Source organism: Neopelma chrysocephalum, unplaced genomic scaffold, assembly GCF_003984885.1.
Source record: "Neopelma chrysocephalum unplaced genomic scaffold, ASM398488v2 Primary Assembly neopelma1_96696, whole genome shotgun sequence".
NCBI classification, from domain to species: Eukaryota; Metazoa; Chordata; class Aves; order Passeriformes; family Pipridae; genus Neopelma; species Neopelma chrysocephalum.
In genome coordinates this window covers 1-7,916 of record NW_020925340.1, presented here as the reverse complement: position 1 = coordinate 7,916, position 7,916 = coordinate 1, and the positions used below count along the sequence as shown (strand labels likewise).

Below are 7,916 nucleotides of genomic sequence, written 5' to 3'. Positions count from 1 at the left end.
CCAGATGTACCTGGATTATCGCTCGAGGAAGGTGCCGAGGGATGAGCCCTGTGCCAGGAAGCAGCGCAGGAGAGGGGAGCAGCGCACGTGAACAGGTGGGAGAGTATGGGGGTGCAGAGAAGATGCAGCTCGGACTGGAGGAAGAGCTTGGAAGTTTCTTTTATTGATACGAACATGCAAAGCAGAGAGTGAGGTGGAATATAAACACTGTAGGTGCTCGGGCGGGTGAGCCAGGACTTAGGGGAGGGAATCGCTTTCCTGAGCACCTAAAGTTCCAATTGCCTCTCTCAGGAGCAGTCGAGAGGAGTTTCTACTTTGGGGCTCGTCTCCAAAGGCAGGCACCTGAAACTGCTGTGGGAAGCTTAGTGCTGTAACCAGACAGTAATTTCCTCTAATATTTTAGCTACTAAATCCAGTGAGTTTTATTTCCTCTGTACACAAAACCTGATGGTATTTGTTAAACTCACTTGCTAAGTTATGCATTGCTTGATGAACCCTTGCCTCTTTCCCTTTTCCTAGAGGGATGATTGGTCTTGCCTTGGAAGCAAGAGAATGTCCTGGTGTCTGTGCTTTTGCCATTTCCCCCACCCCCCGCTTATCTTGTGGTGAGTCACTTTGACTGGGATGTGCCCCCTTTGAGCCTTACTTGGTGCTGTGTAATTATTGTCAGCACTGGGAGAAGGGCACAACTTGCCATAATATTGGCCTGTTTCCTCCTCTGTGCAAAAGGACGTGTTTTTGCAAGTGTGATGTTGCCTGGTGTCACCTGCAGAGCTCTCTGGCTGCCTGACCCTTCTTTTCCTTTTGCTTTTCTGTCTTAGCTGTAATTGGCACCTGGATAATTTTAGAAAGCTGTTAAGTTCCTTGACTGTGTAAATGTGCTGGTAGTACCAGGGAGGGAAATGCTTGAAGAAGTAGCCAGTAACTTCGCTATGGGTAGAATTTCTGAAGGAATAACAACAGTGAGGGGAAGCTAATAGCAAGCATCCAAGAATTTGGCTGTTTTGAATGCACCAAAGTTTTATTGCCACATGTTGTTTGGCACAGTGTTCCGAGCAGATAGTTTTGGGGGATAGGTTTTGAGGAAATTCAGCGTTGGTTGTATGTGGCCAAATGTGTCCCTCTGTGCTTGTCTTCTGCTGCACGAATCCCATCAGCGGGGCTGCTGTTCCCGCTCTCGGCATTGCCGTGGCTGTGCTGCTATACTCAGATCCGATGGGTGGGTTGGGGGTGCTGTTACAATCTGCTTAAATATTGTAGAAAGAACTTTCAGATTCGAATATTCCCTTGAGCAAAATTAAAACTCATACAAGTTATCTGTTGACACCAACACTGTTTTTATTAATTGATAAGAGATGCAAAGAGAAAGAGGAAAAAATAAGAAAAGGTTGCAAAATGCTAAGATTACTTTTAGAAGCAGAGAAAACATACCACCAAAAACTACCTTTCCATCGAGTTGGTCTGTGGGGTGGGGGGGAGAGAGAGAGAGAAGCAGTTTTCTGCCTTTTTTTTCTCCGTCTCTGCCGCTTTTCGGTGTTATCTCTTTAGCTGCAGGGGGTCTTTTACAGCTTCAGTTCTCTGGAATGCAGCCAGGATGTGGGCTTCACCGCTCACATCGGCCCTGTCCCAGGCCGTGCGGAGGTCCCGGTCCAGCCGCACCTCTCGGCCCTCAGAAATATGGTCAGGGTGGAGAACTCACGCAGGTGGCACGGTGGGTCTCAGTCCACTTCAAGACGACAGAGATCCCGTCTCTGGTGACGGGCAGGCAGCAAACGGTGGCAGAAGAAAAGGTGAGGGCGAGGCGGGGGAGAGACTCTCAGCTGCTATAGCCAAGTCTCTTTCCCACTCCTCTTTCCCTACTTTACACAAATTTCTTTACAACTTTCATAGTGTTCAGAGGAGGTTGTGTGTGGTTTCTTGGCACGTAGCCCTATTCAGATGTTCGAAGAGATAACAATAACAGGATCCTTTGGCAGGAAAACTCCAGTGGGAAAATTCTGGTGAGAACTTCTGGTGGGAAACTGACACAGAATTTTTGGTAGGAAGTTTTTTGACAGGCAGAAACAATGGAGAAACATAATTTTTAGCATTTGTATGTTATCTGTCTGTTACAGGTGCTTGATGGCTCTCCATCAGAATGGTGAGGCGGGGGTGCCCATCCTTAGTGTTACACTGTGGGTCAGGAGCATTTTGTGGTTTTGCTGTTGGAAGATGGAAGGGAGTGTGTGCTTTTTAAATCCAAGGACAGTCAAAAAGCTGTGAGAGTTTGGAGGCATGACAGCAGTTTTAAAAAATCCTAACCCTTAGAGAAATGGCCAGGGAAAATGGTTCCTTGATTGCAAGGAGAGGGGGGGGTTGCTGTACTCACTGACCAGAACACTCACTTTGGGAGGTACAGGGTGAGGAAATCTTGGCCCTGCATAGGCTTGAGAAAACATATATAGGTACCTGTGCGTGACATCTGCACAGATGTAGGAAAGGAGATCTGTGACATTCAAGCTGCCAGGGAGTCAGGAAACTGTGCGATTGTCTGAAAAAGGCAAAAGCTCTGTCAGCCTCTGTCGACACCTGTACCAATGGAGATGCAAAATACTTTTTCCTCCTCTCAGCTGAAGACCTCACAAACCTCACTATAGGTTTGACAATGAACATTTTGCAGATGAGATAGAGATAATCAGAGTTGTTTTTTTGTTGTAAAATCTAGGTAACCTAGGGACGGAATGAATATTTTGGGCATAAAATTGGAGGTAAACTGTAGGGAAGAGTCTATATTCAGAGTGTACTACCTCAATTAGTCAGTAGGGGAGTATTTCAAGTCATAATTAGGAAATCAATATTTTGGTGCTGTCTTTCTGAGAGGGAATAACAATTCTTTTCCATAGGAAGGAAAGCACGTAGCCCCATGATTTAAGGTGTAGATGACAGGCTGCCCAGAAGAGCTAAAGGACAGCAAGACTTTTCTGTCCTGACCCTTTCTGTAGCCTGAGCCCCCCTCTCTCATCTGCCGTTGGTGCGCCACTCTCGGCACTACGCGCCCAGCCAGGGCTTGCGGGGCGGGCCCCTTTGGTCTGGGAGGAATCTTTGTCCGTATTCAATTTTGGCCCTCGGCCGGCCCCTGGGGGCGCAGTGCGCCGGCCTGTGAACGACTGCCCTTCCCAGCCGGAAAGAAAGGCCTGAGCCCCCCTCTCACCTGCTGTTGGTGCACCCCTTTTGGCACTACATGCGCCCTATCTGGAAAATACAAAAATGCACAAGATAAAGGACTTCTATGCTTAAAATTGGCATCTTTCATCCAACACCTAATACACCCTTCTTCCTAGGCTGCTTCAACTTGTCTCAGTCTGGGGTACATCGTGTCCACTTATCTGGTGGAAAAAAAAAGAAAAAAAATGTTAGTCAGGTCACCCATGTGGTCACTGAGACCTTAACCATTTAAAAGAACTCATTTACCCTGAGCAAATGAGAACTCTGACCGCAGCATATGAGAAGACAAATGACAACCCAGCTTCAAGGCCCTGCTATCCAAGTACCATCAGCTCCACAACACTCAGCTCTAATGATTGCACACGAGTTACGTACACCTGCTCCATCCAGCAGGACTGTACAGCCATCGGCTCGACTGTCTAAGGTAACTGGCATGTTGACGTGAGACACTGAGCAATATTCCATCTACCCACTGATCCACATGGCAGGGCAGAGCAGCTCCAGGCTGACCTCGAGTGAGACATCCCGTACCCGTGAGGACACAGACCGTGTGACACAATTAAGAGACAAACCTCGCTTTGACAAGATTTGATTGCAACAATGGAGATGCTGTGGAAAAGCATGACCTACGGGACTACCGTGATAATGTGACTAGGCTCAAAGGATCCTGAAAAGTAAAGACACTAACAAGATGACCAGTCAGAAGAAGGGCCTGTCAAAACCCTGAAGATGGATCCGCGACGTCGCCGCGTTCGGAAGCTAAGAACGGAACGATGCAGAAAACGAGTCCTCCTGCTTTAAATGGATGGCTGTGGAGCACCACTGATGATACGGCCTGGAATGAGGCCTTAAAAGAGGTCCAACTGTAAAAGTCAGAGATGGGATTCCAAAGAAGGCCTGAACCTGCAAATGAAGTGACTGACAACTTCGGAACTCAGCTACACAGAGAAGACCTTCAAGAACCTAAGGATGATGCCTGATGCTTCCCATAAGCCCCTCGAGGGCAAGATGCAAAAACCCTAAGGACACAAAACACGGACAAGATGAACAACGTGACACAGAACAACTGGAACTGCTCTGCCCTGCACACAGGAATCCAATGATACAAAGTAAGCCCTTCCTTTCATGCGTCCAAATAACCTGTAATAGGATACCCGTTGCACCAAACTAATTTCAAAAATCCCTCTGGGCGATGCACATACTTGGACCGACTCCCAACCCCTCTCTGGGTCTTTGCCCTGCATTTATCTTTCTGAGAGCTGGGGATGCAAATCCATCTCTGATGCAAAGGAGGGGCACCTGGGCTGGCTCAGAGGTTCCTGCCATCGTGAGAGTACTTGGAGTCAACTACGAGAAAGAAAACCATACACAATATCTGAGTAGTGTGGCACGTGGCTCCAGCCCCAATGATCCCTCTACTCACTGTCACCGAGGCAGGTCCTCGGGTTGCTGGCTCTGACCGGAGTCACACGCTGTGGCTGTCATCTCCTGGGATACCTGAGTGAGCAAGAGACAAAATTAGAGGGCGTTTCTAAAGCTGCAGTGGATCCCTGCTCCTCCTGCTGTCTCCCCGACTCACCTCCAATGCCCGGATGCTCCCAAAGGTTAGCCAGATGGTACCTGCGACCACTAAAGCTCAGCACCTCGTTGCTCATCCTTTTAATACTCGGAGATTGCAGACAAGGACAGTTCAAGGCAACCAATCCGGGTCAGTCGTCCCTTTGTGAGGTGGTTCCTGCAGTCACGAGGTTACTCCGAGTCAACTATGAGAAAGAAAGCCATAAACTATATGTCAGTTGTGTGGCATGGGGCTGGAACCCCAGTAATCCCCGTACTCACTGTCACTGAGGCTCTGACCAGAGTCACACGCTGTGGCTGTCATCTTTCGGGATACCTGAGCGAGTGAGAGACAAAATTAGAGGGCATTTCTAAAGCTGCAGTGGATCCCTGCTCCTCCTGCTGCCTCTCCAACTCACCTCAAATGCTCATCTACTCCCAAAGGTTAGCTGGATGGCACCTGCAACCAAAAAAGCTCAATGCTTCGTTGCTCATCTTTTTAATACTCTGAGATTACCTACAAGGACAGCTCGAGAGGACCAAACCGTGTCTGTCACCTCATTGTGAGTTGGCTTCGGCCCTGTGAGGCTGCGTATGTCTCCTGCAAAAAAAACCCCAGAGGCAAATGCCAGTACTGAGATACTGCCCAAGAGTGTGCTGCTCCCATGGCAGTTTCTGTCTGACACCCCTTGACCGTGACCTCTTACAGGCAGGGTCCCCGTCACGTTGGACTGCACGTTAGAAGTCTGCCTGTAAAACAAAAAACCAAGTATGTATGCAGATTCACCAGAAGTACACCACCTGCAAAAAAAGCATCTAGTTCTGTTCTGCAGTCACTGCTCACCTTGCTCACTGGGCTCACCTTCCCTCTGGTGCCTATTGTCTGCTGGGCCGGGGGCTCTGCATCTTAAAAAAACCCATAAAAACAAAACTAAACCACCAAACCATCCAAAGGCCCAAAAGTCATGTCTTGGCTCTGACCTCACATGACAACCCACCTTCTGATTGTGCTCCTCCGGCCTCTTCTGTTTATCTCTGCTTTACATCCAGTCCCTCTGACGCTGCAAAGAAATGAGTTAGCAAAGTCAGCCATATAGATGGAGGGACCTTAACTGCTGCCCAATTATCACTTCTCTTTAGACAACCCATCTGGGGTCTAAAGACAACCTGCACAAACAAACACCGACCTAACTTTAAGGCCCTGCTGTACCGCTCCCATCATCTCTGGTAAAGCTCTCGTGACTGCACGCACACTGCAGGTAGGGGCTGCCTCCAGGAGGACTGGAGAACTGCTGCCATGAGTGGCTAAGCCTATTGACAGGTTAACTGTAAAGTCTCGTTTCTATTCCATCTACTCCCAAGTCTACACTGCAGGGCAGAGCAGTTCCAGGCCGAACACAAACTCCAACGACACATTTCCAGACAAGTGCTGTGGTGCAACGAGGAGAGAGAACTCCGAGAAAGGAACGACTGCCAAAATGGATGTGCTGCCGCATGAGAAGACGGAGGATACGGCAAGACTGAACAGAGGAGGCTCTGAGGAGCCTGAAAAGATACTCTAACAGAATGTCCTGTGACAAGAACTGCCTACAAAATTGCTAAGATGGATGGGAGACAATGCTACATTCAAAACCTTCTTAGATTCTCACAAGTCCGGGGCGGTTACAAGAGATGACTGCACGGCACAGCCACCAATACAACCTGTGAGGAGGCTGTAAAAGACATCTGACCTGACACTTCTCAGATGTGATTCCGATGCACGTCCAAGCTAGCGAGCCAAAGAATGGATGGTATGGGCACTGGGCTGGGCAGTGCAGAAGTTCAAGACCTTAGGAATGATGCCTTGACATCTCTGATAAGACCTTTGAGGGCAGAAGGCAAAGACACGGTGATTGTGAATTGTAAGACACGAAACACAGACTGGACAAAGGACATGACACAGCCCTGAACGGCTCTGCCCTGCACAACCTACTCCAGTGATGAAAAGTAAACTGCTCTTCCTATGTGTGCCAAGGGCCTGTTAGGGCAGACCCTTTCCCCTATGCTAATTCAAAAATCCCTCCCTCCTAACCATAACATTGGACCCAGCTCTCATCCCCTCTCTAGGTGGTAGTCCTCCACTTATCTTTCCCATAGTCGGGGATATGAATCCATCTTCGATGGGAAGGAAGGATGCCTGGCTGGCTCAGAGGGTCCTGTGATTGCTGACTGACACAAGAGTTCGGCAGCACGTGGGCGATAACCCCGCAATTGGCTACTCACCGTCCCCTAAGCTGAGAGGTTCTCGGGCCACTGGCTCCGACCTGAGTCAGAGGCTGCTGCCGTCACCGTGTGCCGTACCTGGGTGAGTGAGAAAAAAAAGTTACGTGGTGTTTCTGAAAGTACAGGAGACCCAGCACCTCCTCGCTACCTCCCTGACTCAACCTGAATGCTCCTCCTTTGCCAAAGGCAGGCCGGATGGCACCTGCAACCAGAAAAGGTCAAGCCTTAATTGATGAGCTTTGTAGTACTAGGAGACTACTGATGAGGACAGCTGAAGTCCATCAAACCTAATTGGCAGGTGGCTCCGGCCCTCTGAGGCTGCACACATTCTCTGCAAAGTAAAAAACCAAAGGCAAATGTACATACTGAGATACTGCCTGAAGGGGTGGCTTTTCTGTGGTAGCTCCTACCTACTTATCTCTCATCAACAGTGACCTCTTACCGGCAGGGTCCCTGAAGCACTGGACTGTCTGTTAGAAGGTGGCAGACCCCCTGGAAAACACAAGAAACAAAGCATGTGCACACATTCACCACAACACCTGTAAAAGACCATCTACTTCTGTCCTGGAGTCAATGCTCACCTTGCTCACCGGTACTCACCCGGATCACCTCCCCTCCGGTGCCTAGAGCCTCCTGGGCTCAGGGCTCTGCATCTGAAAACAAAGAAAAACCAAACTAAGACAAGAAAATCCTTAACACATCAAGTAAACATGGAGCCAAAAGCCACATCTTTGTGCTGACGTCAGGTGATGACCCACCTTCTCGCTCTGCTCCTCTGGCCTCTTTTCTGTTCAGCTCTGCTTTACACCCTGTCCCTCTGACATGGTAAAGAAACCCTAACCAAAGTCACCCAGATAGATGGGGAGAGCTGAAAGAGTCTCCCTTCTCTTTAG

The 7,916-nt window shown here is 49.0% G+C and overlaps 2 long non-coding RNA genes across 4 annotated transcripts; both read right to left on the bottom strand.

Annotated features, from left to right (window-relative positions):
• Positions 1–5,591: 5,591 nt before the first annotated feature.
• Positions 5,592–7,278, bottom strand: LOC113981665. 3 transcript variants are annotated; one of them, XR_003538484.1, is made up of 4 exons: positions 7,186–7,278; positions 7,024–7,101; positions 5,760–5,822; positions 5,592–5,667 (listed from the first exon to the last, which is right to left on the bottom strand). It is a non-coding gene; the product is annotated as an uncharacterized LOC113981665 (long non-coding RNA). The 3 variants fall into 3 exon arrangements; XR_003538483.1 differs by lacking the exons at positions 7,024–7,101; positions 7,186–7,278 and adding an exon at positions 6,117–6,324; XR_003538485.1 differs by lacking the exons at positions 7,024–7,101; positions 7,186–7,278 and adding an exon at positions 6,117–6,324 and having other exon boundaries at positions 5,596–5,667; positions 5,743–5,822.
• A 54-nt stretch (positions 7,279–7,332) lies between these two features.
• LOC113981666 lies at positions 7,333–7,680 on the bottom strand. The gene is made up of 3 exons (XR_003538486.1): positions 7,605–7,680; positions 7,466–7,515; positions 7,333–7,354 (listed from the first exon to the last, which is right to left on the bottom strand). It is a non-coding gene; the product is annotated as an uncharacterized LOC113981666 (long non-coding RNA).
• Between the last annotated feature and the right edge of the window lie 236 nt (positions 7,681–7,916).